This window comes from Chionomys nivalis, chromosome 13, assembly GCF_950005125.1.
Source record: "Chionomys nivalis chromosome 13, mChiNiv1.1, whole genome shotgun sequence".
Classification (NCBI taxonomy): Eukaryota; Metazoa; Chordata; class Mammalia; order Rodentia; family Cricetidae; genus Chionomys; species Chionomys nivalis.
The window spans coordinates 49,267,459-49,293,158 of NC_080098.1; the positions used below are offsets into that span (position 1 = coordinate 49,267,459).

General features: G+C 43.9%; 1 non-coding gene across 1 annotated transcript; it reads left to right on the top strand.

Annotated features, from left to right (window-relative positions):
* The first annotated feature begins 10,117 nt into the window (after window positions 1-10,117).
* On the top strand, window positions 10,118-10,223 carry LOC130886299 (U6 spliceosomal RNA). The gene has a single exon (XR_009058272.1). It is a non-coding gene; the product is annotated as a U6 spliceosomal RNA (small nuclear RNA).
* The last annotated feature ends 15,477 nt before the right edge of the window (window positions 10,224-25,700 follow it).

Sequence of the window (25,700 nt, forward strand, 5' to 3'; positions counted from 1 at the left end):
ATCCGCATACTATTTGAGGTCGCAGTACATGAATCTGTAAGCAAAGGGTCCTTCTGCACAGGTGGCACCCCATGACGCTCGTCCCTGCCAAGTGACTGAAATGGCTTCGCTTCAGCATGCCACACCAACAGCAGCTCCACTAGGTAGCCTACCCGGGTGCCATTTTCCTGTGGTTGAATAAACTCAATAATTTAAAACAAATATCTCAAATGGCATTCATATCTTCTACCTAAAGTAGTTGTGAAATTGGAAGCAACCTAGAGTATTTTAGCCCTGCATCCTGATCTATGTAGCTAGGAACAAAGACCACACATTCAGGAGGAAGACTGTCTGAATGAAGCTCCAGCCGCCCGACTGTAAGTGGATTAACGAAGATAAGCCCCAGCCTTAGCCAGACAAAGGAGTTAAAGATATTGTTGACCTCAGGTGCTGAGAGAGGTTTAAACAAGAGGATACCAGTTGGGGGATGGCATACAATTTTGTTATTGTTGGTTATTAAATATGGACACTTTAAAATAATTCTGTAGTTTCTCTAGAATGCAAAGCAGCAACCTAGATAATATGTTTCCACCCCAATTAATTACTGGCAGGAGAGGGATGGAGCTGTTTAGAGTAGCTCGGCTCGTTAGGTGAGATGTTCCCAGATGAGACTCATAGACGAGAATATGAGAGAGGGAGGGAGGGAGGGAGGGAGGGAGGGAGGGAGGGAGGGAGGGAGGGAGGAAGGAAGGAAGGAAGGAAGGAAGGAAGGAAGGAAGGAAGGAAGGAAGGAAGGAAGGAAGGAAGGAAGGAAGGAAGGAAGGCAGGCAACACAGTTATGATGTCCCCACAGGAAGGGTAGTTTCTTGACCATAAAAATGATACTTAAACCAACTTTTTTTTTGTCTTACTGTGCAGTGAAGAGAAAGAATCCACAGAAAGTCTCTGAGTTGCATGACCTTGTCACTTATTAACTGTTCCACTTATCTAAACATTTGCTTGCCTGTGGCCCTTGGCCATTGTCTGCCCTGAGGTGGCCCTGCCCCAGTCCCAGGCTGTTCTATCTCTAACTGTGTGGAGTACTGTGAACAGCAGGGGCCCAGTCTTGTCCTTCCTGTACCTCAGAAGCCATGGGGTTCTGACTAGTAACTGTCTAGGCATTTTAAGCTCAAACCTTGAGGCTTTCTGATCAGTCTCTTGACTTTTTTGTCTCATCATCTAGAAAGCTCAGTCTCCAAGACCACACTCTCCCCTCTTTATCAGTTTCCACACACTTATGGGGTGAACTCTGCCCTTTCTCAAAGAGGAAGTAACTTAAGAGGTTATAGGGTGCAGTTTTCTTCCTTGTTTAATTCTTTAGTGAAAAGGCACAGATGTCTATACTGTGCTATATAGTGTTCTCTAATTACATGGAACACGGTGGGGCCACTGCTGCCTTGTAGAGCAAGTAAAGATGCCTTCCAATGGGTGGTAGTAGAACATATTCATTGCAGCTTATAGAAAAATGGCTTCAAGCAGATGCGTGAAGCTCTCCCATTGGCAAGATATAGGGCTTGGCTTCAGAGTTAGCTTCCCAAAGCTCAGTCCTAAAGTCAGCTGGTCCTAGGAAGTATCTAAAGACAGACTCAGATGCAAAGACCAAGACTGGATGATACCATTATAATGGGATACAGTACTGAGCAAAATGCTGGTCTGCCAATCAAAACATCTGCTCCCTGGAGCTACAAGATGCTTCCCTTACCTGTATTTTTTTTTTTTTTTTGATTTTTTTCGAGACAGGGTTTCTCTGTGGTTTTTTTGGAGCCTGTCCTGGAACTAGCTCTTGTAGACCAGGCTGGTCTCGAACTCACAGAGATCCGCCTGCCTCTGCCTCCCGAGTGCTGGGATTAAAGGCGTGCGCCACCAACGCCCGGCTCCTTACCTGTATTTTAAGTCAGATGTTGATAACTGTACTTTCGGAAGAAATTTACCCAACCTATCTACATGATATAGTAGCAGGAAAAAGCACTTCTATTTTGTTGGATTGGTTTGTGCAACCTAAGTGTCCTTTGTGTAGACAGTTGGTATTGCAGGCAGTTTGATCTCTGCAAAAAATGAGAGAGAGAGAGAGAGAGAGAGAGAGAGAGAGAGAGAGAGAGAGAGAGAGAGAGAGAATAATAAAATGGCCTGACCAAAGCTATTTGGTTTTGGGGTATTTGTTCCATAACATGACAGACTGACTTCCCGAGCAAATTCACCTCCTTATAAGACTGCATAAGGCTCCTTACATGCCTAGCTTACTTTTGGTTCTAAGGTAGCTTTTATAGATAAATTTTGACCAGGTAGTGTCTGAATTAGTGGTTTGTAAGAAGGAAAGTGCCATGCAAATATGTGGCCTCGCCACATCTCTTGGGTAGGAACACACGCATGCAGTAGGCCTGCTCCATCTGTGTCTTAAGATGTACATTACATGTATCTCAAGACTAACACCTAGCAAACTCTTCGTCAGAACTGTGTGAGTGTGCAGTTTCATGCACCCCTCATCACAAATGGATGTTCACTAACTGACTTCAGTCCCGAGTGCTGGAGTAGCCACCTGGTTAGGAGCTTAGCCAATGTCTGAGCAAGTGCCAAGGCATAGCCTGTGTTTCCTTAGATGATAAAAGGGCCAACAACTGGGCACTCACTTTCCACTCCACATCAGCAGGGCTTGCCCACCTCTGTGCCCTGATAAGAGCTTATGTGTTTGATAGTCTCACAGTGTGCCAAACACTTGGGTCCACGGCCTGTACGTAGTTTGTTCAGCACACTGAGCATCCCTGAGAGAGATTCACAATTGTCCATTTGGAAAGGAAAGACAGATCAGTCCAATGTGGTGTCACACATCTGCAACCCTAGAGCTAGAGAGGCTGAGGCAGGAAGATGAGCTGTAGAGTGAGGCCCCGTCTTGAACATAGCAAGAGATGGAGCAGGGCGGGGGAGGGAGCATAGCAAGAAAATGAGACAGAGACAGAGAGAGGAGAAAGAGACAGAGATTCAGAGACAGAGTCAGAGAAACAGAGACAGACAGAGACTGAGAGACAGAGGCAGAGAAGAACTGTTAAATTTTGAATAACAGCTGAGGGCTTTTTCTCAGAACAAGTAAAGAGGTAAAGTGGACTTAGAACTCAAAATATCCTGTAGATGATCTTTCAGTCTCTCCTGGGCAAAACTCTAAAACCACTGAATTCTCTAGTCAGAAATCAGTGAAGATAGTATCTTAGCAACCCATCTAACTGGTCTTTTTTCTTTTAAAAAAATGCAAGTGACAAACAATTCTGAATAGCATTACCCACAAAACACTGGAACATTGATTGCACATTTAGAATTAAATGAAAGATATCTTTAACAGGTTTATGGAATCTATATGTTGGTGACAGGATAGACCAGTGCATCTCAAGAGAGGGAAAGGGGTGGATTAGCTCCCCAGGAAGTACCCACGGTGTCTGAAGATGTTTTTGGTTGGTACAATTAAGGATGGAGGTGCTACTAGAACCCAGTGGTCAGTGGAATACAGTGTTGCTGTTCAACATCTGACGACACACCGAAAACTCCCCCAAACAAACAGCTTTCAAATCCCAAATGACAATAGTGTTGAGGTTGAGAAATATCAGGAACGAGATAGGCAGATGGGTTTGCATCTGTGTAGGAGATAGATGGATAGATGGAGTGGATGGATAGGTGGATGGATGGGTGGATAGATGGATGCATGGACGGACAGACAGATGGATGAATGGACAGATGAGTGGATGGATGGGTTAAAAGATCTACTAACAAGTCTGACTGAGAAATTACTTTGAGTCAGAAGGCTGATTCACAGTGTTTTATCTTTTCAGTTTTGGTGTTGTGTTGTCGTTCAATTTCCTGTTGATCGAACTTGCATGCCTTTCTAAGCAGGTGACCTTTCTAAGCATGATCAGTCGTACTGAAGAGCAACAGAGTATCTCATAGCAACAACAAGAAATAATCATGATCACACATGTTCTCTGAAAAGAGAGAGGAAAATGTAAATGATTGCTTCAAGACGCTAGAAATTTTATATTAGAAAATGTGGAAATAAAAGAGCTAGAAAGGAAAAGCGCCTGTGTTCCTGCATCTTTAGACATGCTGCACGTGAGAGACAGTCTCTGGGTTATACTGGGAGTCAGTCTGGCCTAACGGTGAGGTCTGGGTTCAGTGAGAGACTTTGCCTCATAAAATAAGGTGAGGTATAATTGATAAAAAAAAAACTCAACATTGACTTCTGTACGCATGTGTACACACATGCAAATGCCCTCCCACCCATATGTGCACAAACACATGAACAAATAACACAGCACACAGAGAACTGAAAGTATAATTAATTAGTTAATATAACAAAAAATAAGGATGAGTAGCTGATGATCAGTGGCATCAATTTTCTTTTATCAATAGAAGAAAGAATGACCATGACCAATTGAAATATTTAAATAACAAGAAAAATTGTACTTCACAAATGTCCATGATATAATAATGATCAAATATTGAAATTGATTTTCTAGTCTTTCTGAAACTTCCAGAATTTTCTGGCTCTTTTCCAATGAAAACAGACAAAGCTGCAAAGACAGCTGATCATCATCACAGACAGCCATCCCCATCAATAGCAACATGGGCCTTTCTGCTTTCTTGTTTAGATTAGATATTACTGCTTCCCACAGAACTTCCACAAGGTGTTTGGTGTGAACTTGCCAACAGATGCTTAGATTCTAAAGGCAAGAATATAGTGGTCCCTTAGCAAATCTGATTCTATGCTAAGGAGAAAAGTGATAACGGGGATCTGAGGTGGCAGGTGTGACTGACGCTCCACATGGACTGTACCACTCAGGGCAACAGTCACTGCAGGTGAGAAGTGGCACAGAGTGACTTGCTTGCTGCCTTCCACAGTCTGGCCCCAGCATTCACCTACATAAGCGTCCTCTGTAAAAGTTGCTTGACAGTCAGAAACCAAAATCCAACCACGAGATTGCAAAAGTATTTCCACATTGTAAACAAAATCCAAGAGTCTGAGTCAAGATTACCATCATCCTAACTATTCTTACAGCTGGAAAGAAAGCTGTGAGTCTATCCACGCAGGTACCCTGCCTCCTCCATGGAGATGTGATGTCAAACTCACTGTGTTCAAAAATGGATAGGCAGTCTTAAAATTCATGTATGAACATATGACTTACAGACAGATACATATAACTCAAACAAAGAAACTTTACATTTATATTGAAAATAAGTTATATAATAGTCTATGCCCAGGAAGAGAATTTGATTTTAGCAATTATTGATTTCAGCCACTAATCATATATGTGTGCATATGCAGATTTGAATATACATGGATATATATGTGTGTGAATATATGTGTGTATACACATTCAAAAATACACATCTACATATGCATATACAATTAGCCAATGGGGGCAGCATCAGCAAAATGAACTGCATAAAACATTCTGTTAACTCTGATCTTTAGAACAAACAAGTATCAGAGTCATTGGTATTTCATCTCCTACATCACTTTCTTTCCATATTTGAGACCTTACACAAGACATTGAGTACATAATGTTGCCAATTTATGTTCATAGTTTAAAAGCATATTCACTAAGAATGGAGTATAAAGATTGGGTTAATAATAATAATAACAACAATAATAGATGTAGGTGTCATTAGCTTGTTTGTCATTTTCCAGAAACAAGTCCTAGCTTTAGGAAACCTTCAATTTCTTAACCAAGAAAAAGAGCATCCTTGTGGAGGCCTGGCTAGAGATGACCGACACTACTGTGGCTTGCTTACCTTCTAACCTAGAGCCTCCAAGGTCCAGGCCTGGCTAGAGATGACAGACACAACTGTGGCTTGCTCACCTTCTAACCTGCAGCCTTCAAGGTCTAGGCCTGGCTAGAGATGAAAGACATGACTGTAGCTCTTTCAGCATCTTAACGTGCAACCTCCAAGGCCCAGGGAGGTGCGTATAGACCACTGGAGTGTGGGGCTTAACTTGGCCAGGATCCCAAGGATGCTGACTACCAGACAGAACTCTAAGAGGAATCTAGAGGGCACCGGAGCCACCGGAGGCAACACTAGCTCGGGGTTCGTGGAGGAGAGGAGACATGCCTCACCTGTTTAGGGTCTCTGAGCTGAGCCCTGGTAGTAAGAAGCCCAGGGAAGAGCCACCAGAAGTATCCAGAGTGAATCGTATGGTTCTGCTGGGCCGCCTCCCTCTGAAGAGCCGGCTAGCTCTCACTTTCACAGCCATCAATCACCCAACAGCCATCAGCATTGATGGAAAATCAAACACCAAGAGTACCAGATCTGAGAATATCAAGGTACCATATAACAGCACTATTAGAGAGTTCCCAAAGCCACCAAAATGTTATATCTCCTTTCACCCAAGTTCCTCCTCCTTAGAGCTTGTAGACGAATGACAGAGACTTCCAACAGATAGAGCCATCTTCTCTTTATTCAGTGTCAGAACAGATAGCATCCTCCACTCTACCCAAACGGTCTTTATATCTTAGCGTGGGAACTGCAGCCCACATATGCGATGCCCTAACATTGGCTCCTTTCCAGCTCCCATGCATGCTGTTGCTGGGTTTTTGACAAGAAACTGCCCCGTAGAAATGGCCCTGAAAGAAAATGTTAAAAATCAAAATACCTGCAACATTCAGATCATATTGAATTTAAACATAGATTCCAGGTGCTCTTTGACACAGAAATTAATATGCCCTTTCAATCATCTCTCCTAATCGGTTGACCAGCCAGGTTGAAGAGGAGAGAAGGAGGCACACAGTAGACTATCCCCTATGCTTAATGGTAGAATTCCCCCCTATATTTCAGAAAAAGCATTGAACTGACCACCTCCATTATGCCTGTTGAGTCAGTCAGCCTTCTGTTACCAAAACAACAACTGTAACTATTATGGAGATATTGGACTCACAAGATAAAAGAGCTGTCTTGACCTGTATTTTTAGAGGTGTTGGTGCATGGTTGGAGGGTCTATGGCTTTTGGGTCTGAATGAAAACAGCAAATCACAGTAGGAGCGCGCATGACCAAATACTCAACTCAAAGCAGAAAATCAAAAGCAAGGAACAGGAAAGGAGTGTCCACGGTTCCTACAGAGGTGCTTCTACCAGGTTCCAAGTCTTATGGGCTCTATCACCTCCCAGTAGCACTCTACCTTAACACAGCATCTTGGCGCTCCAGACCCTAACTTCAGAGGTTCCAAAATAGATTTATGCAGTAAAGATAATTGAGGACTAAGGCTTCGGTTCAGTGGTAAAGCACTTACCTGGTGTGTCATACCACAACTGACTCTGCCAAGATGGAAGGAGAAAGGTCAAGCATGGGATTTCCTGTGTGCTGTAAGATGTTTAGTAGGACCCGAGGCCTCTGCCCTCTAATTCACACGGTGCCTTCTTCCTGACAAATGTTGTTAAGTATCTTCTGAGGACAAACATCCCAGGGGGACACTCTGGCCTAAAAATCTTGCTACTCCTCCTCTTTCACCCCACACAGTGGCTCACAGAGTGGTTCACTCGAGCCTTGGGAGAGATAACAATTTATCCCGGGTTGGGTTAGTCTTTACCCAAGACGGCCTGTGGTCCAGTATTGTCCCACTTCACCATCCTGAAGAGACTTCCCTGGGAGCTGCTGTGTGTCTTAGACTTTCCACAAGACTAAATACTGGGAGGACCAGCTTGCCTGGCCATACTCACTGTTCAGTGCTTTTAACAAAAGTCCAAGAATCCAAGTTTCAAACCACAGACATTGATATACAAGTTTCTATCCACTAAGCTATATGAATCTAGCCACAGGGACCCAAACAAACAAAGCAAACCCATCTCTTACCCTAAATATTACTTTGCAGATTGTGGAGAAGTGACGCTGGCTGTCACTTTAGAAGGCTACTGTGAAAACATGGATTACATGAAGACAAGGTGAGTTCAGAGACTTTTGTAAACTCCAGAGTGAACCTGGGCCACAGGCAGGCAGAGCCGGAGGACTACATGGCTTATAGTATCATCATTGTGTAATCCGACTCTCTGTCAGCACTCTGGTTCTAGCCAGCTTCACTGACTTCCAAATAACAATGTAATCACTCTGTAATCTGTGTATTTAAGAAGGCTCACACGGGCACAGCCCTTTGCCATTTCCTTGAAGCCGTCAGCACAGTAACATCTAGAACAAATCTCCTTCCCAGGAAAAGGCTTTTTGCCAGGGTTAGCATCATCGTGAGGGGCAGGCAGAAGCCGTTCATTCACTGGTTGCCTGAACTCAGAGCAAAGAACTAAAATCCTATCAGGAATTTTATATGGCTTCTTGGGAGCCTGAGGCAGGAGGATTGCAAGCTAAAGGCCTTCCTGGGAAGGACAGTGAGTACAAATCTAACGTGAGACTTGCAGCAAGACGTTGTCTCAGAGTGCTAAGTAAGAGCTGAGGCCATAGTTAAGTGGTAGCACGTATCAAGCCTTATGTTTGGTCCTTAGTGCTGAAAAATATTTTATAATTTAAAAGGAAAAACAAAGAATGCATACAGCAGATAGCACGCCTCATCAGGAATCCAGACAGAAAGAGTCAGCTTCCTAGAGTTTTGCAGCCTAACAGCGTAGATGGGATGATGACCGGGTGAATGTGGCCACACTTGTCTCTTCCTAATTAATGTCCGGTCTCTCTGTCCTTGTATTTCATTTGAACTTACCCTTCTAAGTCTCAGGATCTAAGCACACAAGGACCATTATCAGGTAGAAGCAGGCAAGTTTGTTCTTTCTCTGTCTAGCGCCTTTATCTGCAGTTAATTGGTTGCTCATTGGAACCCAAGCCTTTAGAGGTTGGATAAGCTGTATGGGGCAAGAGCTCTCCTAGTCTGTTGACGAACCTCTCAGGAACCTCTCGTAAGGGAGATCTTCATGAAACAATGCCCTGGGCAACCGTCTGCCACCTCCACAGTTCACTCTTCAGCTTGTGAGATCACAGCTCGATGGAGTCTTTCAGAGTCTTTCCAACCTGAAATCTCCCAGCTCCCTCAGAGAAAGAACAGCCCTGAAGGTGACAATGCAGGGATCTTTCAAAACCTTTCACTGACGTTTCTAGAAGATTTCTATATGAGCACAAGACCCACCAGAGCGTGTCCACCCTGCTTCTTTCGTCTGTGGAGGAGGGAGGCAAGGCCAGTTGCTTCTTCTTCCGCACACTGAAGTATCTGTGCCCTGCTTATTTCCCTCTCCTCGGTGGGATCTAGGGAGGTGACAGAGAGAACACGCTTCTGCAAGAACTTCGTTTCCCTGAAACTGGGACTGACCTGAAGGAAGTTAACTTGGTCAGACAACAACAGTAGGCTCCCTGAGGGAGTCTATCGCCAGATCAGATACCAAATCCAACCCAACTGACAATGGAGATTGACCTTCACAGAGGTAGAATGCAATTAGCAATGATATAATTTATATGTAAACTGTTGCCACACAAAAGAGAATCTAAACGTTTCTTCTTAGGAAGGGACTCAGACAAATCAATCAGACACTTGAACAGAACCTTGCAAAGACAATGGTTGAAGAGCTAAATCAGAAAGATGAGTGAGAGTCAGGGATAAAGATGGCACATACCTACTAAGCAAGAAGGCTTAAAACTTCAAGACATGGGCTGCAACTAGGCAAGACCAGACCATAAAATATGGAGGACAGCTAGTAGGGAAAGAGCTACCAGGCCACCTCAGACTTTAGTCAGCCCCTGTCTGTGAGAGATGGAGGCTTGAACAGCATGCTCAGATAGCTTTTGTTTTCAATGTCTGCTCTAAGGAAAAATGCAATCTGGCCTAGAAAAACTCACAAGAACAGCTGCACATTCCATACAGGTGTGATTTAAAAAAAAAAAAAAGCCAGAGCAATCATGATTGGTGTTTTTTAATGTATCACTGTTTTCATGATTAATATCTATTCCTTTATTGGTAGCATCATTTTTATTTTTAGTAAAGCAGGGTCACTTATTTCATATGTGATCTTTTCTGCTATAGCTGAGGTCTGGTTCATCAGCATGTCTCAACACCTAGCAGAGAGATCCTGGTGCGTTCAGAGCTCCTGTATTACCACATACACAAACAGCAAACTCTGCTGTAAAGACTAAGTGGTGTGCTCGCTTCACATGTATACTAAAATTGGCATGATGCAGAGAAGAATTAGCATGGCGCCTACGCAAGGATGACGTGCAAATTCGTGAAGCATTTCATGTTTGTGGATATTAGATGTCAGGCAAAGGATTACCAGACTACAATCCTCAACCCCAAAGAAGCTAGGAGGAGGACCCTAAGAGGGACCCAAGGATCTCTCAGGGAAGAGGAAGGGGGTGGGATGTCCTTGGTAAATGGGGGAACACAGATGGGAGGGGATGGGGAATGAGAACATGAGGGACCAAGATGGTCAAGGTGTGAGCTGAATAGAGCCGGAGAGTGTTGGGGAGATATCTTGATAGAGAGGACCACTGTGGGGTTATGGAGAAACCTGGTGCCAGGGAGGCTCCTGAGAACCCACAAGGATGACCCTAAGACTCCTAGCAATAGAAGAGAGGATGCCTGAACTGGCCTTCCCCTGTAATTAGATTAGTGACTACCCTAGTTGTCATCATAGAACCTTCATCCAGTACCTGATGCACAGACCTATAGTCAGTTGAAGAGAGGGTGGAAGGATTGTATGAGCAAGGGGTATCAAGATCATGACAGGGAAACCCACAGAGACAGCTGGCCTGAACCTGTGGGAGCTCATGAACTCTGAACAGACAGTTAGAGAGCTGGAAATGGACTGACCTCGACACTTTGCAACTGGGTGACAATTGTGTAGCTTGGTGTTTTGTGGGGCCTCTAGCAGTGGAACCAGGACCTGTTCCTGATGCATGAGCTGGCTCTTTGGAACCTGTTCCCTGTGGTGGAGTGCCTTGTTCAGTATTGATACAGCGGGGAGGAGCTTGATCCTATCTCAGCTTGATATGCCAAGCTTTGTTGATTCTCTTACCCCATCTAAATGGAAACTGAGGAGGAATGGATGGGGGGAGGTGCAGGGGGGCAAAGAAGGGAGTGGGAGGAGAGGAGGAAGGGGAAACTGTGGTTGATATGTAAAATAAATTTTAAAAGTGATGAGGAAAAAAAACATGTGATATTCAGTTTTTATTTTGTAGATAAAGTAGTGTGCCACTCATCTCTGCCCTCAGGGTGTAGCTGCAGCCATTGTCATGTCTAAATGAGCGAGCATGCTCTGTTCTGAAAAAAACTCTATTCATAAAAATTGGAAGCAGACTGGATGGAACAGGACATAGTCTGCCTACTTCTGTTGTAGACAAAGGTATTTGTTTTCAGTGATTTGAAAATGGGGCAGTTAATCAATAGTTTCCTAGAAACACAGGGAAAAAACCTCTTGGGGCTGAGTTGGAGTGATTGACCCATCCTTATAGACATCCACTCTGATAAACTGAAGGTAACAAAATGCCAGAAGCCAGAAAGCTTTGGAGTGATCCCTATTCATGCTAAAGAAACCGCTGAGCACCTTATGCAGGCTCTCTAACTCCCTTGTTCTGACCCTCATATCTGTGGCTTGGGCTTACATTCCATCCTTCTGGGGCAGGACTTGCTGCACGTGTCCTAACTTCACCTTTGTGGGGAGTGAGCAGCTTTAGCCTTGAGGAGGAGGAGGAGACCCCAGAACTAGAAACACAGAGTCCAACCAAGTGGGATATTTAACCACACCAACCATTTGGCAGCATGCCAAGCTGCTGATGCCACAGATCTGACAGTGCCCATATCAACTACATCCAGAGAAGCACTTCTCACCAAAGTCAGAGACATTCCAGGGATCCAAAAGATGACCAGGTTGAAAAGAAATACTTAGTTCCCGATTTAGTATGAGTGCAAAGCAATCGGTCACCACTTGAGCTTGGGTTCACTGATGGAGAGGGCCTAGACATTTACTTCTAGAGAATGGCATTCCTTTCAGTAATATTACATCCAAGGCCCAGCTAAGAAACCATTAAGGATCTACTTCCTGTTGACTTCTCCCAAAGTACTACCACAAGGTTCCAAGGACACAGCACTTTTCCAGGCAATAGTCATTAAAACATCACACAGTACATAGGACCGTGGTCACTATAAACTTAACCCACTGCAAGGAGCAGCCACGTGAGCCTAAGAAGCCCTTCCTGAGCAGGGCACCTGCAAAGTAATCCATGCAGCTCACGGACAGGGCAACTGCAGCTGCAATCAGCACTGCCCACCAGTATTAGAATTTTCATCATGGTCATGGGGTTCAGAGAGGTGAGACCCTGAGCTGCCCGGGGCTGGGAACAGCATACACTGGGAGCTGTCCTGAGGCACCGTCCAGAATGCCTGATAGCTGTAAGGAGAGGGATTTAATCCAACCTGAAGTCAAGGCAAGCTCCACAGAGAAAATAACACTGGCATTCTCTGAAGGGTCTTAGAGTTTACCACCACAATGTAAGGAGGCTTTTGTAGGTGGACAGCTCCGCATTATCTAAAGAACCTAAAGAGTATTTTAAAGGCTGAATGATGTACAGTAGGTTTCTATGTAGCCAAAATGTAGATGTTAATTATAAAATAAAGTCATCAGCGATATACACAAGTCATTTTTCTATATCCACATCAGAGTGGGGACCTCAGGACACAGATACAAACTACAGAAGTTTGAAGAACAAAGACCCTCCATACTGTCTGAAGCTGGAAACATCAGGTAAGTGTGTGTGTAGCCAGAAGCTGCATGAGGGTTCTGGAGAGATGGTGCAGTGGATAAAGAGCTTGTTCCACAAGCCAGGGACCTGAGTTTGGATTCCAGCACCCACATCAAAAGTCATACACGTGTCCAACTTATGTAACCCCAACAACAGGGTGGATTCTGGGGGCTCACGAGTCAGCCAGTCTAGCTAAACCAGCTAGCTCAAGTTCAGTGAGAGACATTGTCTCCAAAGCAAAGTATTGAGGAAGATACCTGACATTAACCTCTGGCCTCCATATAAGCATATACAAGTAAGTACACACATACATGCATGTATGCACACACACAACATATTGAATGTTGCAGATAAACAAAAATATTATTTTTTATAAAGTCTGCAGTGGTTGTAGAAAAAAGTGAGGACCTTACCAGCTGGTGTCTCTCCGCCATTGGGCCTCTGCCTGCTCAGTCCTCCTCAGTACACAGGCTCCATCTTCATTCCCAGTGCTCTGGGAGCTCATTGCTTCCCTTAGCATCCACAATGCCGTAGAAGTAGCAGGCTTCTGTGTGCACACTCACTGCAAGCCGGTGGGCTTTTTCAGTCTTGGTAGCATTTCCTAAATATGATCTCTGTATACCACTGGGAACCTCAAGAGTCTAGCAAGTTTGATTATCAAACAGGGCAGGAAAAATATTTCTTTCCTTGGTGTCTGGAAAAATAGGAACTCCATGAGCCTGTCTGTGGAACCTTGACCTCATAAGAAAGGGAAGTTAAGAAGTAGCATATTCATCCTCACTTACCAAGGTAAGCAGGACAGGTCCCTGCCAATGCCTAGAGGTGCTGGACACAGGGAACCATTCCAGGGCCTCAGTCACACATCAGTTCCTTTCGAAGCACCTGTGGCTGTGAGTGTACACATGTCCTCTAGATCATCCATCCAATCTGGACCAGGCTCTGGGAGTCATATCTGAAGAATGAGTGGCATCTCATGGCCACACCCACCGCAGCCAGGTCCCTTGGGATTCCTAGGACAGTCTTTGCATGCAAACACTTTCAGAAGCAAGGGTCTGGTGCAAGTCCACAACTGTTCTTCAGCAGCAGCCTTTTACAGACATCATATGCATCATAGACATGCAGGTTCTCCATGATCTCCCAGGCAGCCATGCACATTCAGGGCGTTGGGAGCTCTGGAAAGTTCTGGATGAAGAAAGTCACCATTTCCTAAACTTGCGTAAGGTAAGAACATTTTGTTTCCTAGTGTGAACTTCTTCATTCTGATCTTTTAGTCTTTATGGTACCAAAGATGACTTTTCTACTCAAATACACTTATCATATATATTCAGATGTAAGATACGAGGGTTTCACATATTGCATAATGGTTATAATAACTGAAGTGATCAAAATATTTGTCACACTACAACAGGTGTAAGAGCCCCAGAACTTCTTAAGCTTAAAGTTTGTGCCATGGGTCACCTTCTCTGTTCCCCTTACTCCCCAGCAACCATGGAGCCAGGAAAGCATGGCATGAGTAAAGTCAACATCTGAGCATGCTCTCTGTAAACCTGTGAAGTCACAAATGAGGCAGAAGTCTGGCCAGTGGCCAGTGAGGGTGGCCCAGGGCACAGCTGCTCATTTCACTATAGATATCCCAGGATCCTTCCCTGACACAGTCTGTGCCTCTCTGGGTTCCTACCTCACCCTTGGCTCCTCCTTGACTAAGCACAGCTCTTCCCGCCCTTGGGGTTATTTAAAAATCACTGAGTGGCTCAAACATCTCCGCCCCTGTTTTCTTACCTCTCACTATGACTTTGCAAGTTTTCAGGCCCACAAACTCCAGCTGTCTTCATCACCTGCCCATGCACCTTGTAAGTATCCTTTATTCTTCCCCCCGATAACAGCAGTTTTCAACCTATGGGCCGCGACCCCATTAGCAGGTTGTGTGTCAGATATCCTGCATGTCAGATATTTACATTATGATTCATAACAGTAGCAAAATTATAGCTATGAAGTAGTAAATACTTATTTTATGGCTGGGGGGTCATCACAACATGAGGAACTGTAATAAAGGGTCGCAACACTAGGAAGGTCGAGAACCACTGCTCTATAACATCCTTTTCCTCCACCTCTACAACTCCATCCCTGTGGCCTGACTCCAGGCCCAACCCCTCATCCCACTACACACACACACACACACACACACACTCACCTGTTCCTAGCATCGCCTGTCTTGTCTCCCCAGTTCATCTCTGTCAGAATAGGGCTAACATCCACCTCTCCTACATGACATGACCCTAAGACATAGTTCCATATCTCCATATATGTCTTTAAGTTTGATTTACTGTCATACCTGCCCCCATGGGCACGAGCATCCTTACATCCCTAGTTGGGGTGCCACCTCCTCTCTCTACCCATGGGCCTGAGGCTCAAGTCAGTTCCACCTTCTTGCCAGAATTTCTCTGCTAAAAGCTTCATCTTCTGCTTTACTTCTAAGACACTGAGATGCCGTGTTTTAATATTCAGCTCCTAAAAGATAGAGACCACTCTCTGCCTTAGCTCCTGCTTGCTAAGCACAGAAGAAACACAATAGTGTTAGCAATGGGCACTGATCCCATTCACTCTACAGGGCTCTATTGGCGAGCTGCAGAGTCACTACACCTCAACAGTGTATATACTCCTGAGATCATGCCTGAGAAATCGTGCAAGAAAAAGAATGGTTTGGTGACCTTTTCCATAGATAATCTCTGTAAGTACACGTGTTTCTGGTTTTCTAACTTTCTAGAAGACAAACAAATGAAACCTGGTATAACCGACAGCAGCTCCTCGATCATGTGTTTGGGAACACCATGTTCCAAGAGCATTATGAAATTATAATATAATCCATTAAAAATCGCAATGCTATTTTACCTTTAACCACTTCCCATGATACTACAAAAGGCAATGTTTCTGCTTTTCCTCCTCACAGGGTCTGAGTCAGGTGGAGGGTACAGAGCACTCATGGCTCTGAGCATCACTACAGATGTTTCTGCATCTGCACTTTGTGGTCCATCCAGAACAGCTGCCATGGTCTCACTTATCTGTGCTGCAGTTGTCACTGTAGACAGTCAAGATAAAGTTAGGAAAATAACAGCTGTTAGTGTGGAGGTGGAGAAAGGAGAACCTTTACACTGCTATTGGGAATGTGACTGGTACGGTATTCTGGAGAACGCTATGGACCACTGAGTGATTCAGCAATCTCTTCACTGGGTACTTAGCCAAGAAAATCAAAGCAGTGTGCTGAAGAAGCAGCTACACGATTGACAGTCGTTGCAGCACTAGTCACAGAAACCAGGATATGTGCTTAACCCTTAACATATGCTGTCCACCAGCATGGCACAAAGACATTATAGTGTATAGATCCAATGGAATATTATTCAGTCTCAAAAAAAGAATGAAGCTGAAATACACAAAGCTCAGTGAAACACACCAGATGCCGAAAGACAGTTATCACTTACCTACACTAACATGTGGACCCTAATGGTCTTTCAAAGAGAGTTGTAATTACTAGAAGCTGTAAAGAGAGAGGAGAGAAAGACTGGACAGTACACATCAAAATAAAGACAGGAGTATTAACTTAACATCATAGTTCACAACAACCTGTTACATGTTTTATGAAGAATACAATTAGGCGTGTAGCAGCTCCAGACACAAAGAACAGTAAATAAACAAGGAAAGAGAGACGTTAATTACTCCTGTTTGATCAATGTGTTATGTGCATTCCTGGAGTTACCACACAATACAACAAACATGTGTAATTATTACTTGTCAACTTATAAATGAAAGATTATAAACAGAAATAAATAAGCAATATAAATCAAGCAACAGAATCTATGAGGTTGCACTGAAGCAGTGACAGCAGCAGCTGCAGCAAATATTTGCTGGACTGAATATCCATTTGGAAACACTGAATTTAAATGTCACCATGAATGTCCATAGCCAGCATTCTTTTCTGCACTTTCAATGAGAAAACTAAGCCAGGGATAGAAGTTTACACCTAGAATCTTGGTCCTTGGAAGGCTGAGGCAAGAGGATTAAAAGTTTGAGGCCTGACTGGGCAACTTAGCATGACCCTGCTTTGACTAAGCAGAGAAGAAGAAGAAGAAGAAGAAGAAGAAGAAGAAGAAGAAGAAGAAGAAGAAGAAGAAGGAGGAGGAGGAGGAGGAGGAGGAGGAGGAGGAGGAGGAGGAGGAGGAGGAGGAGGAGGAGGAGGAGGAGAAAGAGGAGGAGGAGAAAGAGGAGGAGGAGAAAGAGGAGGAGGAGAAAGAGGAGGAGGAGAAAGAGGAGGAGGAGAAAGAGGAGGAGGAGAAAAAGGAGGAGGAGAAAGAGGAGGAGGAGAAAGAGGAGGAGGAGAAAGATGAGAAAGTCAAGAAAAACTTTATCCATCATCACTCGAGGCCACCCTGGCAGAAGATGGAGCAGATCAGGACCCTGCTGAGTCTGATTAAAGTCTTGGTCCTCACAAACTTCTTGCAGGTATCAAGAACAGCAAAATGATCCAGGTGCATTCCCACTCTCTTGAGCCCCAGTGAGCCCAATGGGCAGACTTGGCTGTATCTTTGCTCAGGGCACACATATGTCAAGAAGTAGACTTACTCAGAGGTTTCTTCCTCCCAGAGAGAACAGTGTGCACAAACACGGCTACTTCCTAACTCTTGGCTGACAGCAATTCCCCAAAGACACCTGTGCTGGAGGTGGAGAAGGCCAGCATTTCTAACAGAAGGTACTCCAGGCCACTCTTCAAGACACCTTGGAAGAAGCAGACTCAGTGTTCTGGAGGCCTCTCACCCTGCCAAATGACCCACAGAACTCATGCTTCATGAGCAATGTGACATCGCCTATAAACTGAAGTTTCTCTAGACAAAGCTAGAAACAACCACATCCACTCTGTATCGAAGCCCAAACCCCTAAGGTTATGAAAGAATAGCAGAGAGAGACCTGTGGCTTTCATAACTTTGTCCCGAGGATTAAGCAACCCCCAAGAGGTAACAAATGTTTTGGATGGAGCCCTTAGGGAACAAATATACAGATATATAATCACTATAAAGAGTCATGATATTTTCAAAGCAAATGTCTCTTGTAAAGGAAATAGCTAAATCAGAGTATCGAGCTGAATCTTGACTGGGAAACTCTGAGTTCACTTATAAAGGGAACTCTGGTCATAATGTCGGTGATTCACTTGCAGAAAGCAGGAAGCTTGCTTTTAAGATCTGGACATCTGTGTCTTCATTGCTACCCAAGTTAATAGTTCTCCCGGTATTGTTGCTTGTAGTTCTACAATTAACCTTTAGTCATACCATTTTTTTCTTACATAAGACTTACACAGATAGTACATAAAGTGTGTGTATATATATGCAAGGCCTTTGATCTGGAGCCGCCATCCACACAGGACTAATGCCTTATGGTTGTGAAATTCCAAGGAGACCTGAAGTTCTCTGTGATGTTGGAGACAGAAAAATCATTATGTTTTGCTGTGTTATGCCAAGTAGCAGTGCTTTCAATTTAATTAATGGTGGTAAATGACTCAGTTGAGTGATTCTTTTAAGGATGACTGTTATATTAAGACAAATAGATATATTCCTAGACCTGTTAAGTACAGTGCATAAATGGCCTGAGCATTTGATCAAATTGTATGGTTAATCCTCTAATTGCCCATTGAGAGACTGTTGCAGGAATAATTATCATACCTGGTCCTATTCATATGCATTGCTAATCCCTTTAAAAAACCTTTAGAAGCTTTCTGGCTCTAGTACATTCTGAGGCTGACGTATTTGTAGGTTTGATAGACATTTATAGTAAAATACCACCCAGAACACACATGTGTTTGTTTCCAAAGTGTTTTCTGCATTGAATATAAGTCTTCAAAATGTTTGCCTGAATCATCCGGACTGGATGCTAGTGCTTCAGAGACATCAGCCAGGCCTTTTGCTGCTCTGAAGGAACAAGAAGATAAGTGAGAAGTGATGAGGGTTTTGTTGGTCTTAACCCAAGATGGCCAGAAAAGGAGATGTGGGTAGGAGAAGAACGGAAAGGTTTCAGGGAAATGCGGGGGCCTAGCTCTGGGAACAGAAATCTGAGCAACAGAAGCAAGGAGCACAAAGTTGGGAATATTTCTGGGACACCATTTCAGTCCATTTTCTGGTGCTATGGCGAAATACCCAAGCCTGAGTAATTTACAAACTAAGGTTATTTAGCCCAAGGCTCTGGAAGCACAAATGTTCAAGGTTGGGAACTGCATGTGACGTTCCCAATGCTGTCTTGACAAGCAGAGGGCACCCATGATGGAAGGTTGTGAGGATGAAGGTGAATGAGTATCAGAGAGAGGAGGAACAAAGGAGGTGACTTGCTTTTAAGCAGCCCATTCTTGGAAGATCTAATCCAGCCTAAAGAGACAGACATTAATTTACATTAAAGGACCTCCCTCCCTCCAGTGCTACACTGGTGGCCAGGTCCCCATGGGTTTGGATGGCACGATCTGCATGCAGATCACAGCAGACAGCTTTCTAAAGACTCCCAAAGGATGCCTGGGAACAAGCAATAATGAGGGCCACCTGCAGTGATCCCAAATCAGACCATGTAGACTTTCTCTACTGTGCATGAACCCCAGTGTAAGTGATACCTCCGCATGGGCCAACAAGGAGGCCAGAGAGGATGGAGGCCAGGGAGGACGGAGGCCAGGGAGGACGGAGGCTTTCCTCTGCAGTGCCCTCCATCAGAGCAGGAAGGACGCATGTGAAGAAGCAAAGGTCTGTGGGTAGCACAGCGTGGGTATTTGAGACTCTTATTTGGCAGTCACTGTCTTGTCTTCTTTCCTGCTCAGGGGACATTTGATTCGCATGTTCTGATGGAGGCCCAAACTTTCCATTTGGTAATATTAGTCCTTGCCACCCTGGTGTCAACGGCACAGGAGGGGATTTGGGCCAGTCAGCCCAATCCTGATTGTGACACAGGAGCTTACCATGCAAGAAGATAGGTGGAGCCTGGTACCATCTGACCAGAGATCCCCTAGCCTACAGAAGTGTCAGTCATCCAGCCTGCAGAGGTGACATCCATCCTTGATAACAGGACTATAGGTAAAATGTTGTGTCCACATAGCCTTGTACCCAGCCAGAATGTCATTTTTAAAAGGCCTAGCCTTGCAGTCCGTGATGCTAGACCTTTATAGAGAAGCTGTTCTCTTCCTTTTACTTGTGAAAACATAGGTTTTCTTCTGGAATTAGTCTGAATTTATTTCTGCTGCATCTGAGAACTGGGTGGAAATAAGGCAGACAGGCGTAGGGAATGGCTTAGCAACCTGGGACTCTGCTTGGCTTTAGCTATTCACACACCATTCTTCTGCAAATACACTTGGCAGCCTGGGACTTTTACCTACATGGACTATACTTACACACTCCTCTCCTAACAATGCACCTAGCAACCTTTAACCCCCAACAGGCATCAAGCTACATGCACACCCTGCTCTGAGCAAGGGAGTAAGTGTCTTTTCCCATTAACAATCCTCAGACTCAGACTGATTGCATTCTGTCATTCTTCACATATGCCCAAACCATGTCTATATATGTACAAATCATTTGGCATGTAAATAATTAAAATGAGATGTATTATGGGAAGGGGTATGTGCAATAGGAAAATGGTTATATAATTTAATTTGCCAATCAAAATAAAGACCACCAAAACTATGCCCTGTAATAACTCTTAACCACCATAAAATGAAGCTTTAAATAATGATGAGGGCCTTTAAGTTCCCTTACTCATGTGGGCTGTTGTGGGTCTCAACAATGTATTCCTTTCTAATCATTAATCACTTTAATTTGAATAAAGTTTCCTTGCTCCTCTACAGTCTATGTGCATCTCTATTTCGTTTTCTAATAGGATGTCAAGAACCCGGAAGCACTGGGCCCTGCCTCAGGCCACGGGGAGGGTAGATGGTCCTCAGAGAAGGAGCAAGTGTTGAACTGCAGATCTTCTCCATACAGGAAACTTCAGGCGGGGAAAGCCCTTTCTTTTCATCCAGTCAAGCACTTTTCAGTGAGTTCCAGGGAGAAGGGAGCTTGGAGCCCAAATCCTGTCTTGCCTGTCTATGTTCTGGAAGAACCAGGCCTCAGAGAAAACTACTAAGAGAGCTGCTTGTGTCCTAGATGCTCAGGGCAGTGCATGCTCCGTGCTGTGGGGGCCCCATCCTGCAGCTGTGAGCTCCCCATTTCCCAGGTCCCATTAATTCAGATTCACAACAGAGCCAGGGCCTTAGTATTAAGCCCCCAAGCTTCTCCAATCCCTCTTCCCCCAATGCTGCAAGTTGCCCCTGCTTCAGAGTCTTCAGCCAAGGAAACAGAAGCTGCAAATATCATGAAGCTTAGAGAAGCCAAGACCCAGGACAAGATGGAGAGAGCATCAGCAAGGCAATCAGGGAGGGGCAGGCTGACACAGATGGATGAGGCCTCTGAATGAGGATGAAAACCAGCATGTGTGAGGAAGAGTGCTGGTTACTGAATACAGTGCAGAGAGGTCAGGGGAAAAGATTGTTCTTTTATTTATTTATTTATTTATTTATTTTCCATTCAAAAATTTACACTTCCTCTCCCTCCTCCCATCCCTCTCCTATTCCCCCACTCACTCTCCTCCCTCCCCCTCCCTCCTTGAAGAGCAGAAGGAGGGAGAAGATGAGCAAGGAAGTCTGGACCTTGAGGGGTTGGTTCACCCACTGAGACAGTGTGCCTGTTCTAATGGGAGCTCACCAAATCCAGCTGGACCGGGACTGAATGAGCATGCGATCAAACCGGACTCTCTGAATGTGGCTGAAAATGGGGCTGACTGAGAAGCCATTGATAAAGGCACTGGGACTTGTTTCTACTGCATGTACTGGCTTTTTGTGACCCTAGTCTATTTGGATGAAAGATTGTTCTTTTCCCGGGGACAAGCACCAATCTAGAGGCAAACCACAGTCTTGCTGGTTCATATGAAACCTGTGATGTTTGCACTAATTGCAGACTCTTGGAAGAGTTAGTGTCTCTAGGACAATTACCCTGGGCACAATTGCGATTAGGCTTCATAGAGTGTGGCATGTGAGATTTGTTGTTTTATTTTATCACATAACTGAGTCTGCCCTTGTTTGTTTGGTCCTCTCTTGTCCTGTAAATGTGCTTGTCTGTCAACAACTTAGAACCAAGAGGTAACATTAGTTCAGCACGATGAGGCCTATGACAGATATCTTCTCAGAGACTTTGTCTACACACACACACACACACACACACACATCTGCCTAGTTCTGTCTCCTCCTGTACCCACTGGACTAGTTTAAAGAATTAAAACACATATAATGAGTAGAACACAAGAGGAAATTAGGAAAAAGTTTCAGATCTGTTAAAAGCCTAATATTATGTAATATGAAACAGATAGATACTGAGAAGAGTTGAATCAGGAATTACACAAGAGAAAAGTATGGTCTGAATAAAAGGTCCTTTATCACAGTTATGATATTAAAAACTGCCTACAAAATTACATTCCAAATAGCTAAAAGAATAACAGAGAGTAGTGGTGTGTGGGGAGGAAGAAAATGACCTTCTGAGCGATTTCCCAAGCGCCACAGGCCTCAGCTGAGCAGCCTCTGTCATGGAGTTGACAGCGGGGGGGGGGGGGGGGGTATTCCCATGTACAGCCCAAATAACCATTTGACTTTCAGAACTTCCTTCACGCCAGCACATGACTGTGCTTCCTAACGTACAGGGCATACATTCCAGGGCTTCCATGGATGTCTGAAACCTGAGATAAAACCAGACCATACAAATACTATATTCCTTCCTCTATGTATATAACTGTAATCAAGTTTAATTTGTAAGTTGGGTGCTAGAAGAGAAATATCTGCAACTAATTAAAAATGAAATAATTACAACAGAGATAATCATGTTGCATGACTGCCATGTCTCAGATCTTCCCCCTGCCATGCTGTGCCCGGCTCCTTGGGATACAGGGACCCGATGCCTACACAATGAGAGGGAAGCGGCATGCAGCTTTAGACTGCTGACCTCATGGGAGGTCATACTCACCGCTGAGCATTTCTATACTTTCACCTGAGTTGACACAGATAATAAAACTTCAGGATCTGGAGCCTCTAAGGAGCAACTGTTGTACTGTGAATACGCAGAGGGAACCAGGAGGGCCAAGAGGCTAGGGCTGTGGACCAGCTGTGCACAGGGGTCCTTAGATGTATGGAAGAGACACTGGCAGAGTCACAATCTCCAACTCCCAACTCTCGAGTCACTCAACGCACAGCTAAGATCTTGAAGAGCCACCATACTGGCACAGGAGTGTCAGGAAGAGCAAGGGAGCAGAAGGCCCTGTTATTGGGCTGGGGCTCATCTCTGACATCAGTTCAGCCCCCTCAGTGGAACATCACTAGAGGCATCACAGGGTGACCTCATTCTACCACAAAATCCTGACAGTAACCACACAAGCTGGGGCACTGCCTGAAGAGCTGCACCAGCCCACACCAGCGCACCAGCAGTAGGGGGGCAGAGGATCAAGTGATTTGCTGGGGAAGCTAATGGAGTAGGAGCCAATGTCCTGAGCTGAATTGTCAGCTCTGATTACACACTAACCATATGACCTCTAGGCAGGTTACTCAGCCTCAGTTTCGTCACCTCGAAAATAAGGGTGACCAAGCATGCTGCCCTGATGCAGCTGTTGTGGACATGACCCAAGATGAGTACCAGCCTCCTCCTTGCTCTTGGACAGCAGCTCTTGTCTTCGGGCCTCCCTTGTCTTTTTAAATGAGGACTCCCAAGACATTTGCTGCCATGTCCTTCCCAGAGGATGCCTTGAAGATATTGCATGGCTGGCCTACAATCAACCAGTGTATATCTTCTCAGAGTAAGGCCTGTAATGGAAACGAATAGGTTTTTTAAAGTCTTATTTTTCTCCTTCTAATTATCCCCTTGAAATAATATAACATTGCCATGACCATGAGATCTGATAGAGAATTGTTATTTTGAGATAATGAACTTAAAAACTGATAAGAAAGTAGATTTTGCATCACACACACATAAAAATGGCAGGTATGAATGATAAAGCGCATGTTAGTCAGACCAGCATGGCTTGTCTACATAAATACTTATTTCAAAATACCTCAGTATATACTAACAACTCTACTTCATGTTATGACAGCCTGTTGACAGCTTCATTGCAACATGACCAAGAACTTGAGCTCCGGTCACCCAAGTAAGCACATGCATATTCCTTGCTCCACTGAAACTGTGATGTAATGTGTGTTTGCAGTCTTAATCTGCTAAGTTTAGGGTAATTTATTGTTCAGCAATAGCTAGCTAACTAATGAATTGCCTGATAAACCCCATGCGTGTGTGCACATGCACACACACACACACACACACACACACACACACACAAGAATTCCTTGAAATATTATTTCAACCAGACAAGCATGGTACATTCTGGAGGAGTTCCCCAAAGTTATCCTAAGAGAGGCTACATCCTGCCATGATGTCCATGAGTCCCTCAGCCAAGAGTCTTCAGTCCCTGGTTCCCAAGGTGCACTTTTCTCACATCCAGCTCCATTGCACACCAAAATGCATTCTAGACATAAAAAACAAATCTTGGATCTTCCACGTGTTTATTAAGGAAGGAAAATTATCAAGAGTCTATTTGCTCTTACTAAAATAATATATCCTTGAAATCATACTAGGGAATAGAAGGGGTATTCAAATTCTAGGATTCGTGGAAAACCTGATGTACATGGGACCAACTGTGAACTTATGATCCAATAGTGCTTGATGGAGACTTCTCCAATGTATTTGTAATAGTGGTTATTATTTTAAAAACAAAGAGCAAAAATGGATTGCGGATATGTTAACTTCAATGCCTTTAAACGTCGGGGAAATTTCATAAATATTGATGTTAATAGCCACTCAGAATTTACATGGTGCACAGTGGATATGACATTCATAAAAGACTAAAAAGATTACGCCAGAGATCTGCCATGACATCTCAAGTTCTGCATCCATCATTCAGTTAATCCCAAAATTCCTTGTCATCATTATGTTGTGATGAAACACCCTTGACCAGCAAAATGCTCTGTTTGCCTGTGTAAAATGATTCATAAAATAAAACTTTATTTCTGGCAGGCTATAAAATCTCATAACTGAGTGATCCTGTGGGGTGATAAAACATGGTAGGTATGAACAGTGATGACTATTGGCCATGCACAGCAGAGCTCAGAGCAGAAAAGGAAGGCACAAACCATCACAGTGATTTAGTTTGGGGGAGATGGTCTGCAATATGCATGACTAATGGTTTTAAAGCAAACTGGCCATGAATTATTCTAGACTTTGCTTGAATGCGTATGAACATCTTTATCACAATGTGATTTAGAAAGGAGAAGAGCTGCCTAGGGATTTTGAGGAAAAATGAAGCACTATACTTTGGATTTAAAAATAAATTCATAAAAGATTGAAATGTTACCAAATCAAACAAGGGTCAGATAATTGCTTTTTAAGAAAATTTCTTGTATTTGCCTCTGTTTAGTTAAGAGACTTGAGTTGTTCTTCAAAATTCACTAAACTCTCAATTCCCTCTCAATTCAGAATTGAATTCTCAAAACAAAGGAAGATAAAACATTTAGAGATACCTATCTCAAAGGCCAGACAGTCAAACAAATTGCACTCAAAATACGAGCCCATATAACTATAGGTAGAAAATTTTAACAGGTGTTAATCCTTTTAAATTCTCTTGACAAACTGGGACTGAAAGGGAATTTCTCACAACTGATAAAGAGAATCTATAAATAAAATATTGGATGCTTTTCTTTCCATCCTAATTTGAAGAACACAAGGAAGCTACCCTCATTGTCCCACTGCAATATCTTACTAGAAGTCCTCGCTGCTGCACTAAGATGAGAAAAAGAACCAGAAGACAGAAAGACTGGAAAGGAGCCAGGGAAACTGTCAGTCTACAG